General features: G+C 41.8%; 1 long non-coding RNA gene across 1 annotated transcript in view; it reads right to left on the bottom strand.

The window, feature by feature from the left end:
- LOC120981397 overlaps positions 1–16,336 on the bottom strand; it is a 32,102-nt gene that overhangs the window by 4,494 nt on the left and 11,272 nt on the right. Inside the window, exon 4 of the long non-coding RNA XR_005774708.1 lies at positions 8,667–8,670. This is a non-coding gene — a long non-coding RNA (uncharacterized LOC120981397). The remainder of the gene's footprint in view (positions 1–8,666; positions 8,671–16,336) is intronic.

The raw sequence follows: 16,336 nt of genomic DNA, 5'->3' as shown, positions 1-16,336 counted from the left end.
CAGTCAGAAAATAAATTTTTGTTGTCTCCATAAGTTTTTTCAATTGGGGCATGGCTTGGCGCACTGCATGCACAGACTCTATATGCTGTAGTTCCTGCCAAAGGCCCGTGTTTTATGTCATCCTGTTGGGATAATACCACTATTTCTTCTCTCAAGTCCGGGAATAAAGTGTGATGCTGGAAAAGCACCATTATTCGAAATAAATCTCTGAATGCTGTGGAAAAGCTCAAGGAATTGCTCGGGAAGATGGCCAAGATGGCACCTCGACATACACCGCGAGGCCTTCGCTTCCTGCTGATTTCCTCCCGCACAACAACAGTGCTGTGGAGTCCGGTGAGACCATGAACTAACAGCTGAATGTCTGAGAGAATGTATGGAGAGGACTGCTGTGCTTTAGCACCTGACTGCAATGACTGGGATCGGCATTGACGTCTACACCAGTCATTTAGATGGCTCAGATGCCGTGTTCAGTAGCGATCATGGCATCTGAGGTCAGGCAGAGGAATGCAGCTCCATCTGCCTTCTAATCGGAGCCCCTGCAGTGAAATTGCACGGCTCTGGTTACCATGACAGCCTAAGGCCTACTGAAGCTTCCCAGGCCTGTCATGGAAATCTGTCTGCAAAACTGTGCCTGAGGCCTCTTTCACACGGCCGTAGTGCTCCTGTGGCCGTATTGCGGACCGCATACGGTGGTTCCGCAATACATGGGGCACCGGCCGCGATCATTCCATATCACTGATGCGGACCCATTGACTTGAATGGGTCCGCAAATCCGGAGATGCGGTACGGAACGGAACCCCACGGAAGCACTACGGCGTGCTTCCATGGGGTTCCGATTTGTGTTTCCGTTCCGCAAAAAAATAGAACTTAAGTTGAATGGGACTGGATACGTCTCGGCCGCCGCACGGACGTTGGCCGTGCATTGGGGACCGCAAATTTCAGTCCCATTCAACCAATAAGGGAAGGGAACCAATACGTTTGTGTGAAAGAGGCCTGTAGGACAGCTCAGCAGATAGAGCAGCAGAATCCCATTTCCCATAATAGTTCTCTATTTTGGTGAATGAGACAATGGAACAAAAGATCTCAGGTTCTAGCCCCCTAAAAGTTATCATGGAAAAAGTAAAAAAAAAATTTTTAACAAATGAAAGAACAACTTAATTTTGGTTGTTTCTTTTAATGGGATCTGTTCGTGTTGTTCTTTTGGCTCCCTATTATCACCTTTTTGGGACAATTTGATTTATCTACTCCACATTTTGCTGGAGGTCTATTCATGCTCTACTCATGCTCATTGATGACACTCTGGTATAAACGGCTGACATCTGTGCTGTGATGTCAGCCGTTTAACCCTTTCCATACCGCGGTCCGTACGGACCGCTGTATGGAAAAGGTTAACAGTCAGCCTTTGCAGCCCCCCGATGGGAGAGGGAGGGAGCCCCCAGACAGCCCCCCTCCTTCCCCTTCCCCCGTACAATCCACAAAGATAACTCTCTATTATAAATACGAGATGCACATATTATATGTAGGTCAAGCAATACAGACAACTATTGCCATATGATTAAAGCGTGCACAGAATGAGCTAAGGTATATCTAGACAAGGAGAGACAAGAACCACTAAACAGTCATAGCAAGAAAATATATATACCTAATGCAGCAGAGACGATGTGTGCTCGTTGGTGGTATAGGGAAGACTCGCTGTGGAGCGCCAATTATAGAGGATTTGCCTCGTGTTCGTCGGCGTCTGACGTCACAACTGTGCGTCTAGTTGTATTGAGAATGCGAAGCGCCCCGCGTCTGAACTACGCATGCGTGAGCGTCTATCGTCACCGCTAAGTATCTGGTTGTATTTTGAATGCAAGCTACCCTGCGTCCAAAATGCGCATGCGTGAGCGCTCGCTAGCGCTCGTTGTATTTGTGGATTGAGTTGTATTTGTGGATTGTTGGATATCCTCTGTTGAAATTGATCATAACTGCATAATGGATATCTGATCATCTATTCATTATACCATATGTAGAGTTGCTATTTCGCTTACATACTTCTATTTAGTTTTCTATGCGACTTGAAATTTATATCACTATGATGGTATATGACATAGATTTGATCAGACTCCATTTTTGCCTCATTTTAATTTTGTTTCACTTGTTTACCTGCCTGTTTGATCCACTCATGGTGGCTGAATATTGATCATGATTACCTATATACAAATATAGACTATTCTTATAAATTTTCTTTGTATACTCTGTAAAATGATTGTTAGTCAACTTCCCATTGATACTATGTATATATTCTTATACTCTTTAAAGGCCGTGATCAAGGTCCTGATTGGACCGAAACGTTGGCCCTGCTTTCATGATATGTATTACAAGATTGGTGTTGATATACAATAAATTACATTCAAATTGAGCTAAACAACGAGTGTGCCGTGGATATATATATAAATTTGTATAGTGGCGTGACTGCCCCTCCACTGAGCACCTCCTTCTGGGATCTATATCCCTTTTTTTTGACAGTGTGCCTTCCAAAAATTTTTGATCTACTTATTGTCTTGTGGAATTGTGCACCCGTCCTTATGTCTATTACGACCTTTTCCTATGATAATGCCACAGCAGATTGGATCGTCTCTCAGGTAACAGCTTGTAGTGACTTTTTACATATCTCACACAGTGAGGTTAAATCCAGGGACTTGGAACGAGAATAAAAAAAACTAATCGGCTCAGAACTCCATTGTGCTACCCTAGCCGAATACTATAAGAATGGACTGATACCACGTGGCCTGAGGGTCCATCTAAGACCCAATCTTTTCTCTACTAATAAAGATTATTGTGATAAATTTGAAACAATATTAAACAAATGTTCTATGGACATAATTGTCCTCAGCATTGATTTTTTACAGAGATCTATCCTCGAGTCAAAAGAGAAGATTGTGGCGATTGAAACTCAGCTTATAGCAACCATCTCTCCCCAGGACCTTACCGACCTCAAAAATAAAACCGAAAAAATCTTAGAAGAACATCGGAAATACATTGAACAGACCAAAAGATCCAAATATATTCGGGATACAGAGGACTATCAGTTGAATCGGGTGTATAGGTGGCAATGGCAAGAACCGAATACCTATGGGCATTATTCCTATGCGGATTATGCGTCCTCTTCTTCTGGGAGCGAGAAACCGACCTACCACAGGCAACGTTTTTTCAATCGGCGAGGCAACCGCTCCCGTCGAAAACAAAGAGGATACGCAGGGGACGACATTCCAACCGGACCAGAGATACCACCCATGCAGACCAGGTCCCAGGTAGGGACCTTGTAATTAATATTTCATCTAGAACTTTGTCACCTGCTGAAACAATGGTTCTCTCTAAAGGACTCTCATATTGTCCTATAGCCTCCCTACACCATTTTGATTTAATGCAAGATTTACATAGATTCTATCGCTCATTGCGATTAAAAGCTCATTTTTCATCTGTTTCCACTGATCGAGTCACTAGTCAAGATAGACTATCCATTTCGTATTTGGGCCTTAGATCCAGAAGTAACTTTATGCCTCCCAAATATAACCATAGTGTTGAAGCATTTATTGACTTGGTAGATAGGGAAATACGCCAGGCTTTAGATGCACAGAAAAGAGGTACATATCCAACAACAGGCAATCTTTCTAGCATAGAAACTACAGCCCTTAGAACTTTGATGCAGGATGCTAATATCACAATTAAACCCACCGATAAGGGCGGTGCTATAGTCGTCATGGACACTAAATACTACATTCATGAGATAGAGACCCAACTCTCAGACATAGAAACTTATGAGCCGATTTCATCTAACCCTACTTATAAAATTCAAAAGGAAATTAATTCATTTTTAGACTCAGCATTACAGCAGGGTATTATTGATAAAGCTACATTCAACTATTTACATAATGAACACCCTACGATGCCAGTGCTGTATACACTGCCAAAAATACATAAAAATTTGGAAAAACCACCGGGCAGGCCCATTGTAGCTTCTACTAATTCATTATTATCACTTCTGTCTATTTATCTCGAAAAAATCTTAACTCCATTGATTAAGAAAACGGATTCATTCTTGCTAGATACGAGTCATTTCTTAAATATTGTTTCTAATATTGGCCCGTTGCCTGATGAGGCTCTCCTGGTGACGCTGGATGTTTGCAGCCTGTACACCTCCATACCTCATGATGGGGGTGTACAGGCAGTATCTAACATCTTTCAATCTTCGTTATTGTCCATTGAACAACAGAACTTTTGCATTGAATTATTAAAGTTAGTATTACGATGTAACTATTTCATGTTTGGTGATAACTATTATATCCAGCGGAAGGGCACAGCAATGGGGGCTAATGTAGCCCCCCCATGCTAATGCCTATATGGCATATTTTGAGACATTGCATGTATTCTCTAATTCATGTTTCAAACAGCATTGCAAGATATGGCGTCGTTATATTGACGATATCTTCCTGGTGTGGGTGGGCACTCGCGATTCGTTTGATCAATTTTTCCAATATTTGAATAACATTATACCAGATCTACAGTTCACTGTGACTATCAGTGAGCTTACTGTTCACTTTTTGGACACGTTAATAACGAAAAACTCAGATGGCAGACTCACCGTGGACCTTTATAAAAAATCTACAGATAGAAATACTCTTCTTCTTTTTTCGAGTAATCATCCTCGTAATACAAAAAAATCGTTACCTAAATCTCAATTTATGAGGGTCAGGCGAATCGTGAGTGAGCCCCACACCAGGAGGATTCGTCTACAGGAAATGTCCCAAAGATTTCTTGAACGTGGTTATCCACAATCACTCCTAGACACCGAGCTTAATAAAGTCGTTACTAGTACGGAGATACTGACTAAACCTGCTTCTCTCCCACGTATACCATTTATTACTACTTATCATTCATTTGTACCCAAGATACATCAAATTATTCGAAAGCACTGGCCTCTTTTAAACAAATTTCATCCTGAGATTTCAGAATTCTCATATCCTATGAGAATGTGCTATAAGCGACCACGTAATTTGAGGGACTCTCTGGTACATGCCGACATAGGCCCACTTAAACCTAAATTTATTCAGCCTACATTGGCTCCTTCTAAAAATGGTACGTTTCCTTGTTTAAACTGTGCCCAATGTACTAATGTTAAAAAAAGGTAATACCTTTTCTCATCCTCATTCGGGGAAAATTTATAACATTAAAGGATACTATACCTGTGCAACATCTTATGTAATTTATATGATTAAATGCCCTTGCGGCCAGGCCTACATCGGCGAAACCTTTCAATCTATCCGTGATAGGATAAGTAAGCACAAGTCTGAAATTAGATGTAAAAAGGCAGAACTTCCCATTCCTCATCATTTTTTACAGATGCAACATACGGTTAGTCAGTTACAGTTTCAAGTCATAGATCATGTCCCTATGCCAAGACGTGGGGGCAATCGCAAGCTCCTATTACAAAAAAGAGAGTCCTTCTGGATCTATGAGCTCAAAACGATATCACCACACGGACTCAACTGTGACTTTGATCTACTAATATGAATATGACACGTATATGTATGTCTATTTGAAAATGGCCTTGTTCGTTATTCCAATTTTTTGTAATAATTTGATTATCTCCATGATATTCATATGTAACGGTTTTCTTATTTTTTCTACTTTTCTCCTTATCTAGACGCGCTGATACATAGGTCTAGGTATGCTTACAATTTTATTATTCTGTGTTTTCTCTAACATATACAAATTTTGTTTATATTTCACCTTGTGACTAATCAAAATATCTAACATGATTTGTGATGACCGACACTATGAAACGTATATATACGACATGCCAGGATCCGATGAGAGAGAATGGATGAGCAAGCTATCTTATAATTTGTTTGTTTCTTATATCTACCGTGGGAGATCAAGATGTCATGTCATAATTAAATTTTGTACTCATTCTTTGATTGATATGCTTTGGCCTAAATCAGTTCCTAGGAGACATGTGTTGCTCATAGGTGATATAGAGGCTAGCGAGCGCTCACGCATACGCATTTTGGACGCAGGGTAGCTTGCGTTCCAAATACAACCAGATACATAGCGGTGACAATAGACGCTCACGCATGCGCAGTTCAGACGCGAGGTGCTTCGCATTCTCAATACAACTAGACGCACAGTTGTGACGTCAGATGCCGACGAACACGAGGCAAATCCTCTATAATTGGCGCTCCACAGCCAGTCTTCCCTATACCACCAACGAGCACACATCGTCTCTGCTGCATTAGGTATATATATTTTCTTGCTATGACTGTTTAGTGGTTCTTGTCTCTCCTTGTCTAGATATACCTTAGTTCATTCTGTGCACGCTTTAATAATATGGCAATAGTTGTCTGTATTGCTTGACCTACATATAATATGTGCATCTCGTATTTATAATAGAGAGTTGTATTTGTGGATTGTTGGATATCCTCTGTTGAAATTGATCATAACTGCATAATGGATATCTGATCATCTATTCATTATACCATATGTAGAGTTGCTATTTCGCTTAAATACTTCTATTTAGTTTTCTATGCGACTTGAAATTTATATCACTATGATGGTATATGACATAGATTTGATCAGACTCCATTTTTGCCTCATTTTAATTTTGTTTCACTTGTTTACCTGCCTGTTTGATCCACTCATGGTGGCTGAATATTGATCATGATTACCTATATACAAATATAGACTATTCTTATAAATTTTCTTTGTATACTCTGTAAAATGATTGTTAGTCAACTTCCCATTGATACTATGTATATATTCTTATACTCTTTATAGGCCGTGATCAAGGTCCTGATTGGACCGAAACGTTGGCCCTGCTTTCATGATATGTATTACAAGATTGGTGTTGATATACAATAAATTACATTCAAATTGAGCTAAACAACGAGTGTGCCGTGGATATATATATATAAATTTGTATAGTGGCGTGACTGCCCCTCCACTGAGCACCTCCTTCTGGGATCTATATCCCTTTTTTTCGACGGTGTGCCTTCCAAAAAATTTTTGATCTGCTCAGTTGTGGCAGACGGGGAAGGTTCCCATGGCAACAGGACGCCTTCTCAGGTATCCTGCTGTCCATGATGCTGAACAGATCTGTGCTAAAGGCATAGATCTGTTCAGACAAAGTGTAAGTAAAATACAGTACAATACACTATATAGTGTACTGTATTATACAGACATCAGACCCACTGGATCTTCAAGAACCAAGTGGGTCTGGGTCAAATTTTTTTTTTAAAAAGTAAAGAGATTTATCACTGAATAAAAAATAAAAAAAATTCACTACACATATTAGGTATCGCCGTGTCCGTAACGACCTGATCTATAAAACGGTCATGTTACTTTCCCCGCACGGTGAACGACATAAAAATTAAAAAATAAAAACTATGAGGAAATAGAAATTTTGCCCACCCTACTTCCCAAAAAAGGTAATAAAAGTGATCAAAAAAGTCGCATGTACGCCAAACTAGTACCAATCAAACCGTCATCTCATCTTGCAAAAATCATACCCTACCCAGGATAATCGCCCAAAAACTGAAAAAACTATTGAAGCACACTAAAACATGATTTTTTTTGTTTCAAAAATGAAATCATTGTGTAAAACTTGCATAAATAAAAAAAATCGTATACATATTAGGTATCGCCGCGTCCGTATCGACCGGCTCTATAAAAATATCACATGACCTAACCCCTCAGGTGACCACCGTAAAAAAATAAAAACCATTTTTTGTCATCTTACGTCACAAAAAGTGTAATAGCGATCAAAAAGTCACACGCACCCCAAAATAGTTCCAATAAAACCGTCATCTCATCCCGCAAAAATCATACCCTACCCAAGGTAATCGCCCAAAAACTGAAAAAATTATGGCTCTCAGACTATGGAAACACTAAAACATGATTTTTTTTTTTATTTCAAAAATGAAATCATTGTGTAAAACTTAAATAAAAAAATCGTATACATATTAGGTATCGCCGCGTCCGTGACAACCTGCTCTGTAAAAATACCACATGATCTACCCTGTCAGATGAATGTTGTAAATAAAAAAATTTTAAAAAAGGTGCCAAAACAGCTATTTCTTGTTACCTTGCCTCACAAAAAGTGAAATATAGAGCAACCAAAAATCATATGTACCCTAAACTAGTATCAACAAAACTGCCACCCTATCCGGTAGTTTCTAAAATGGGGTCACTTTTTTTGGAGTTTCTACTCTAGGGGTGCATCAGAGGGGCTTCAAATGGGACATGGTGTCAAAAAAAACAGTCCAGCAAAATCTGCCTTCCAAAAACCGTATGGCATTAATTTCCTTCTGCGCCCTGCCGTGTGCCCGTACAGCAGTTTACGACCACATATGGGGTGTTTCTGTAAACTACAGAATCAGGGCCATAAATAATGAGTTTTGTTTGGCTGTTAACCCTTGCTTTGTAACTGGAAAAAAAAAATTTAATGGAAAATCTGCCAAAAAAGTGAAATTTTGAAATTGGATCTCTAGTTTGTATATGTTAGGGATCTACAGTTAGTGGACCTCCTATTTGTATTCTCAATGGCTGTAGTCGGGGCACTCGTCCTGAAAAGGACAACCCCCAGCCTCAGGAACCTCGGGCCTGTGCTGTAAGCCCTATGCTCTTACCTCCCTAGTAGTTGATGATGGTACCTTTATCCAACGCGTTTCGCCGGGTGTAGACTCGGCTCGTCAGGGATATTGGTAGGACAGAGCACCGGATGCAGTGGCTGTGCGTCTGTTCTCTTCCTCTGGCACAGCCACTGCATCCGGTGCTCTGTTCTACCAATATCCCTGACGAGCCGAGTCTACACCCGGCGAAACGCGTTGGATAAAGATACCATCATCAACTACTAGGGAGGTAAGAGCATAGGGCTTACAGCACAGGCCCGAGGTTCCTGAGGCTGGGGGTCGTCCTTTTCAGGACGAATGCCCCGACTACAGCCATTGAGGTAACCACACCCAGTAGACTAGGCCAAGTAGGGTGAGTATATAGGGAGAGTTAGGGTCCTGACTTATAGGCTCCTCCCCAATAGTGCTACCCTCCTCCAATACACCAGGCTCCTGGGCTGTATATGCTGTTATAGACCCATAGCACCCCCTATCTTCTATAGTGCAGATTAAATACACCATACTGTCTCACTTATTTTATACGACTAAATAAAAGTTATATATTAACCTAAATACACTAAGGCATCCTCAGTTCTGTATTTCTGTATCTCTAGTTTCCATTACATCTTGTGCAACACCTAAAGGGTTAACAAAGTTTAGTAAAATCAGTTTTGAATACCTTGAGGGGTGTAGTTTCTTAGATGGGGTCACTTTTATGGAGTTTCTACTCTAGGGGTGCATTAGGGGGGCTTCAAATGGGACATGGTGTCAAAAAAACCAGTCCAGCAAAATCTGCCTTCCAAAAACCATACAGCGCACCTTTCCCTCTACGCCCTACTGTGTGCCCGTACAGTAGTTTACGGCCACATATGGGGTGTTTCTGCAAACTACAGAATCTGGGCAATAAATATAGCATTTTGTTTGGCTGTTAACCCTTGCTTTGTTACTGGAAAAAATGGATTAAAATGGAAAATTTGCCCAAAAATCTAAATTCTGAAATTTTATCACCATTTGCCATTAACTCTTGTGTAACACCTAAAGGGTTAACGACGTTTGTAAAATCAGTTTTGAATACCTTGAGGGGTGTAGTTTCTAGAATGGGGTCATTTTTGGGTGGTTTCTATTATGTAAGCCTCACAAAGTGACTTCAGAACTGAACTGGTCCCTAAAAAGTGGGTTTTTGAACATTTCTGAAAAATTTCAAGATTTGCTTCTAAACTTCTAAGCCTTGTAACATCCCCCAAAAATAAAATATCATTCCCAAATTGATCCAAACATGAAGTAGACATATGGGGAATGTAAAGTAATAACTATTTTTGTAGGCATTACTATGTATTCTAGAAGTAGAGAAATTGAAACTTGGAAATTTGCAATTTTTTTAAAAAAAATTGGTAAATTTTGTATTTTTTTATAAATAAAAATGATTTTTTTTTACTCCATTTTACCAGTGTCATGAAGTACAATATGTGACGAAAAAACAATCTCAGAATGGCCTGGATAAGTCAAAGTGTTTTAAAGTTATCACCACTTAGGCCTCTTTCACACGGGCTTTGCGGGAAAATGTGCGGGTGCGTTGCGGGAACATGCACGATTTTTCCACGAGAGTGCAAAACATTTTAATGCGTTTTGCACTCGCGTGAGAAAAATCGCGCATGTTTGTTACCCAAACCCGAACTTCTTCACAGAAGTTCGGGCTTGGGATCGGTGTTCTGTAGATTGTATTATTTTCCCTTATAACATGGTTATAAGGGAAAATAATAGCATTCTGAATGCAGAATGCATAGTTCAATAGCGCTGGAGGGGTTAAAAAAAATATAAAAAGGGGGCGGAGCCTAGCAGCAGAGCCGGATGCACGCACCCGTGAGAGCTCTGCAGAGGATCGTCGGGGAGCAGGCATTTTAGCTACTTTCTGAAGCCCCAACATGGGTAAAATTATTAAAGATAAGGCGAAGGAGACCCCTGGGACCGGCAAATCGCTACCAGGGCAAGGAGATTTAGACCGTTTTGTGAGAAAAGCGGCTCCCCAGAGCGTGAGGCGACATGACAAAATGGCGCCGAGAGCAGAGTCGCCGGAGGCTTCCGATTCTGAGGGGGAAGGCAGTGAGGCGGCTGCGCCTGCAGAAAAAGAGAACTTACCTGTTTCTAGAGCCTTCATGAGACAATTGCTTGCGGAGGCACTGGATCTCCTGGTCCTGGAGCTAAAGGAGCTTAAGCAAGATCTCAAGCAGCAAAGCGACCGGGTGGAATTGCTGGAAACCACACTAGCGTCCATTGTTGATTTTAGCACTGCGATCTCCCACAATATGGATCACACGCAGGCCCATCTGAACTCTTTGTATAACCAGATTGAGGATCAAGACAATCGGGGCAGGCGAAACAATCTGAGGCTCAGGATTCCCAGAGTCCATCCAGGCTGATGACATCATGCCCACACTGCTTGAGTTTTTCAAGAGCTTAATACCAGAGAGGAATGACTTGGACTTCACGCTGGAGAGAGCCCATAGACCCCTGCGGCCACCTCCAGGCCCGACTGAGCCCCCAAGGGACATAGTGTGCAAAATGTACAACTTCCAAGCGAAAGAAAGTGTACTCAAAGCTGCCAGATCAAAGCCGCAGGTTGCCTTTGCTGGTCATAATATTCTGATATATCAAGATCTTTCACCGCTGACCCTGAGGAAGAGGAAAGCGCTCAAACCTTTGTTGGACATTCTGAGGGAACGCAAAATAATCTACCGTTGGCTTTATCCCTTCGGTCTGCTAATAAACTTTCCGGATAGGAAGATTACAATCAGATCACCTGCAGACGTAAGAAGGGTCTATGAAAAGCTGGACATTGTGGACCTGATGATCGAGGATTGGAACCCGGTTCAGGAACTTACCCAGCTTCCAGCTTTGCCACTGATTACCCCCTGGACACCAGTGGGTCTGGGGAGACCCCAGCGTCAGAGGAGAAGATTGGAGAAACACCGCTCCCACAGTCCAGCACAGGATAAGGACTGAGTATATAGTGCATATGCCTAAAATTTAATGTGTTATGTGCTTTAAGTTATCTCTAACCTCCATATTGGTCAGATGGTTATCATTTAATCCTTTGTAGGCCCTATGTTGCATCAGCTGCCTACCCCCCCCCCCCCAGATCCTCTAGGTGGCAGCCTACGCCCACGATCCTCACTACAAATTGTGAGAACCACCAGTTACTCCTTGAAGGAGCTGTGTTAATGTTTTTGTTAACTCCAGTTTACATTAAGATGCTATCAATCGTACTGATGAAGTTCCTGCAGGATATTGAGATCGCTGCATTAGATAAGAGATGTACGATTATTCAGATGCCAGCACTGTTTAGTTTTGTTATTTTCAACAGAGATGTTTCTGTTCTATACATGCTAGAATTACCTTCTTACCTCACCAGCAATATCAGTGATGCCCTATACGGTGAATGGCTGTAACTAGTGTATGCTCCTTTAATGTGCAGGGGATGAATGCACCTGCCAAGAGGGGACAGATCTGTGCTTTAATGAAAAAACAAAAAGTGGACATATTACTTTTACAGGAGACCCACTTCAGGCCGAATCATGTGCCCAGGCTCAGCCATATGACATATAATCAGTGGTTTCACAGCACTTCATCGAAATCTTCTTCTAAAGGGGTCAGCATAGCAGTCCATAGGAATGTCATCCCTTGTGGATACGGACGGCAGGTATATTTTCATTAAAGGGGTGATAGGACAGCAAATGTACACATTTGGTAGTATATATGCACCGAATACAGCACAAGCGGCTTGGTTAGGAGATACTTTGGCACTACTCCAGGGGTTCGCAGAGGGACCAACAATTTTGGGAGGAGACCTAAACGTGGCTATATCCCCTGACGTAGACACTTCCCTAGGGAGGTCATCAATTTCGCAAGTAGCGTTGAGGTCTATCAGGAGGAACATCATCAATAGTGGGTTAGTTGATAGCTGGAGAGCCCTGCACCAGGGACAAAAAGATTATACTTACTACTCGCCGGCACATAAATCCTATCTAAGGTTGGATTATGTTTTTATGTCTATCTCACTGCTGCCTTATTGCACTAAGACGTCAATTGGTTCCATATTGCTGTCGGATCATGCTCTGGTTTTCATGAATTTCCAAATGCCGAATATCCCCAAGAAGGAGATGATTTGGAGACTCAATGAAACCCTCCTGCAAAATCCGCTTCAGTTGGAAAGCATGAACGAGAAAATTGAAGAGTATTTTGCTCTCAACTACTCGCCAGAGATATCCCCTGGAACGGTGTGGGAAGCACATAAGGCAGTGGTGAGGGGACACTTTATATCTCTAGGCTCATACCTCAAAAAGCGTAGGGAGGCAGACATAATTGAATTACAAAGCCAGATACACAAGGCGGAAGCTCTGCATAAAAAAAGGCTGACACCTGAAGTCCTGAATCACCTTGATCTTCTTAGATCGCAAATGAAAAACTTGCTGAATACTAAATCGGCAAAATTATTTTTGTCCGCCAAGTTTAAATACTATTCCCACGGCGATAAAGCCTCTAAATTTATGCTGTCTCAACTAAAAAAAACGGAAAGCCCACTCCTACATTCAGAAAATTCAGACCTCACAGGCAAAAACGGTCTATCAGACCGAGCAAATTGCGACTTGTTTCACAGACTATTACACCCAGCTATATAACCTAAACCAAGGGACTTCCCCCTCTGACCGCAATATTAAATTATCAGACATGACAAATGGCTGTCAACACTTAAACTCCCCACACTAACGGAAGAGCAGTCACGGGCACTGTCATGTTGCTCAAACAACCCTCCTGCCTAGATTCCTACCTGTCTGTAATTCAGTATGGGAAGGGAAACCCCTGCATCCACATATGCTTGCGGCCCAAATAACAATTATCCCCAAGGAAGGTAAAGACCCCTCGTTGTGCGCAAGTTACAGGCCAATTTCCTTGCTCAATACGGACCTGAAATTGCTAGCTAAGATGCTGGCCTCTCGCCTCCAATCGCTCTTACCCCAATTGATGCACATGGAGCAAGTGGGCTTTGTGGGAGGACGGGAGGGGAGGATGAACATAAGTCGCCTGATCAATATTATTCACCATGCCCACTCCACTACCACCCCATTAGTTATTCTCGGCACTGATGCCGAGAAGGCTTTTGACAGAGTGGACTGGACTTTCATGTGTGAAGCGATGAAAGTCTTTGGCATACCTGAATGCTTTATCAAAGTGGTAATGGCTATGTACAGCAACCCCAGTGCCAGAGTTCTGGTAAACAATACACTTTCCCCCCTTTCACAATTAGTAATGGCACCAGGCAGGGCTACCCTCTGTCTCCGCTTCTCTTCATCCTGTCAGTGGAGCCACTCTTACAGGCGGTACGAAGGGAGCAAAAGATCCAGGGAATGACTATAAAAGGGAAAACCCATTCACTTGCTGCATTTGCAGATGACCTCCTCCTTATCATTACAAACCCGACAGAAGCATTCCCAGCTATTCATGATTTGTTAGAGTATTTTGGGACCCTCTCTAACTTTAAGGTTAATTCCACCAAGTCACAGGTCTTGAACATATCACTTGATTTACAAACGCAAGCCCTTTTAGAGCTAAACACTCCATTCAAATGGTTTAATAGTAGCATTCCCTTCCTTTAGTGAATATCACTTCCCACTATTCACGGCTGTATGCAGAAAATTTTAAGAACATACCGCAAAATATTAAAGATCTCATGATGTTGTGGAACTTACCTTTTACCTCGTGGTTCGGCCGCAGAACCTTAATTAAATCAATGGTCCTTCCAAAGGTGTTGTACTACCTCCAGGCGCTACCAATATATATACCTAGAGGTTTTTTTATGCAAATGAGAGGAATTTTGACGCGTTTCCTCTGGAGTAGTGCCAGACCTAGATTGCCGTATAGTCAAGTGATCAAACCCCAAAAATTGGGAGGTCTAGGTGTGCCAGACTTTCTTCTGTACTACAAATCAATTCAGGGCCTAAGGATTTTAGAATGGCTACGTAGCCCACCAGAAAGGCTAGACGTAGGGTTGGAACAGGATCTAGCAGGATATCCCTTGCGCTGTTTAGCTCTACTGAATGATCATAGACAGGAGACCATGAAACACGTAACACTCTCAAAGTCTGGTTCGCGAGAGTTTCGGAGAAACTGATTTCAGGACAAATCTCGCCACTTTTGCAGGTCAGAGATGTCTTGTGGGACTCCACCCCCGAGTTCAGATCTACGTTAGGTGATGGGCCTAAAACGAATTCTACCCCAATAATTTATATATTTTGTAACTCTCATGAGGGAGATGATGTAGTTCTCGGGCACCCCCAAATAGGGAATCTTTCCCACTTCCAATACGCCCACATTTTCAAGGTCACTGCAGGAAGACTGTCACAGGCTCAGAACACTCTCACTCAATTCGAACAAATGTCCTTGGGGAGTGAACCATGTAAAAAAATCTCCAAAATATACGCCTCCCTCCTTGAAAATCCCCAAGCAAGTATACCCTCTTTCATTAGCAGTTGGGAGAAAGATTTGGATATCACGTTCTCTCCTGATGAAATAAGAGTAATCTTATCACAAACTAATAGAATATCTAGATGTGTTCGTCTGCAAGAGAATTATTTTAAAATGGTTACCAGATGGTACTACACCCCAGCAAAACTGCATAAGATCTTTCCCTCCTCCTCGTCATTGTGCTGGAGATGCTTAGATACTGAAGGCTCGTTCATGCACATATGGTGGGAATGTCATCTAGTTAAACCCTTCTGGGAAGGAGTTTGTGACGTTATTTCTAAAATACAAGGGAGTGTTTTCTCCCGTTAATACCACAATATTGCCTGATAGGTCTAAAACCACCAAGTTGTAGATCTTCACATGCAAACACCCTGAGACAACATCTCTTGGCAGTAGCCAGACTCCTCATAGCCTCAAATTGGAAGTCGAGAACAGTGCCTAATATTCCTCAGTGGTTGGCTCGTTGCGACCAAGTGTACAGAATGGAACAAATAGCGCATTGGGAAATTTAATAACACCCCTTTGTTTGAGAGGGTCTGGGGAGTCTGGAAGAAACTACGGGAATTTACTTAAAAGGGATCAGCCGAGATATCTGTTCGTCGCAGCCGAACACTATGGGACATATCCAGCTTGTCACACTGAATGATGCCTAAGAGGTTTAACAAAGAAGGTGTATATTGCATTTGATAAGAATCCATTTTCTGTCGCTTGTTAATGTTGATATAAGTGATTGCTTTGCAAAATCATTGAAATATGTCTATGTAGATGTCATACAATGTGTCGTTTTGTGCGTATGCACGACATGATGTAATTCACATTCTTTATTTGAAAATTTATGACATTCTGAATGTTATTTACAATAAAATATTTTACAAACTAAACCAAAAAAATATTAAAAATAATTTAACTCACCTTAATCCACTTGATCGCGCAGCCGGCATCTCTTCTGACTTCTTTCTTTGCTCTGTGGAGGAACAGGACCTGTGGTGACGTCACTCCGGTCATCACATGATCTATCACCATGGTAAAAGATCATGTGATGACCGGAGTGACGTCACCACAGGTCCTGTTCCTCCACAGAGCAAAGAAAGAAATCAGAAGAGATGCCGGCTGCGCGATCAAGTGGATTAAGGCGAGTAAAAATTTGTTATTTTTATTTTTTTTAACCC

The sequence above is a fragment of the Bufo bufo genome, chromosome 11 (genome assembly GCF_905171765.1).
Source record: "Bufo bufo chromosome 11, aBufBuf1.1, whole genome shotgun sequence".
Classification (NCBI taxonomy): domain Eukaryota; kingdom Metazoa; phylum Chordata; class Amphibia; order Anura; family Bufonidae; genus Bufo; species Bufo bufo.
The sequence above is the reverse complement of the archived record's forward strand: the minus strand, read 5'-3'. Positions and strand labels throughout refer to the sequence as shown.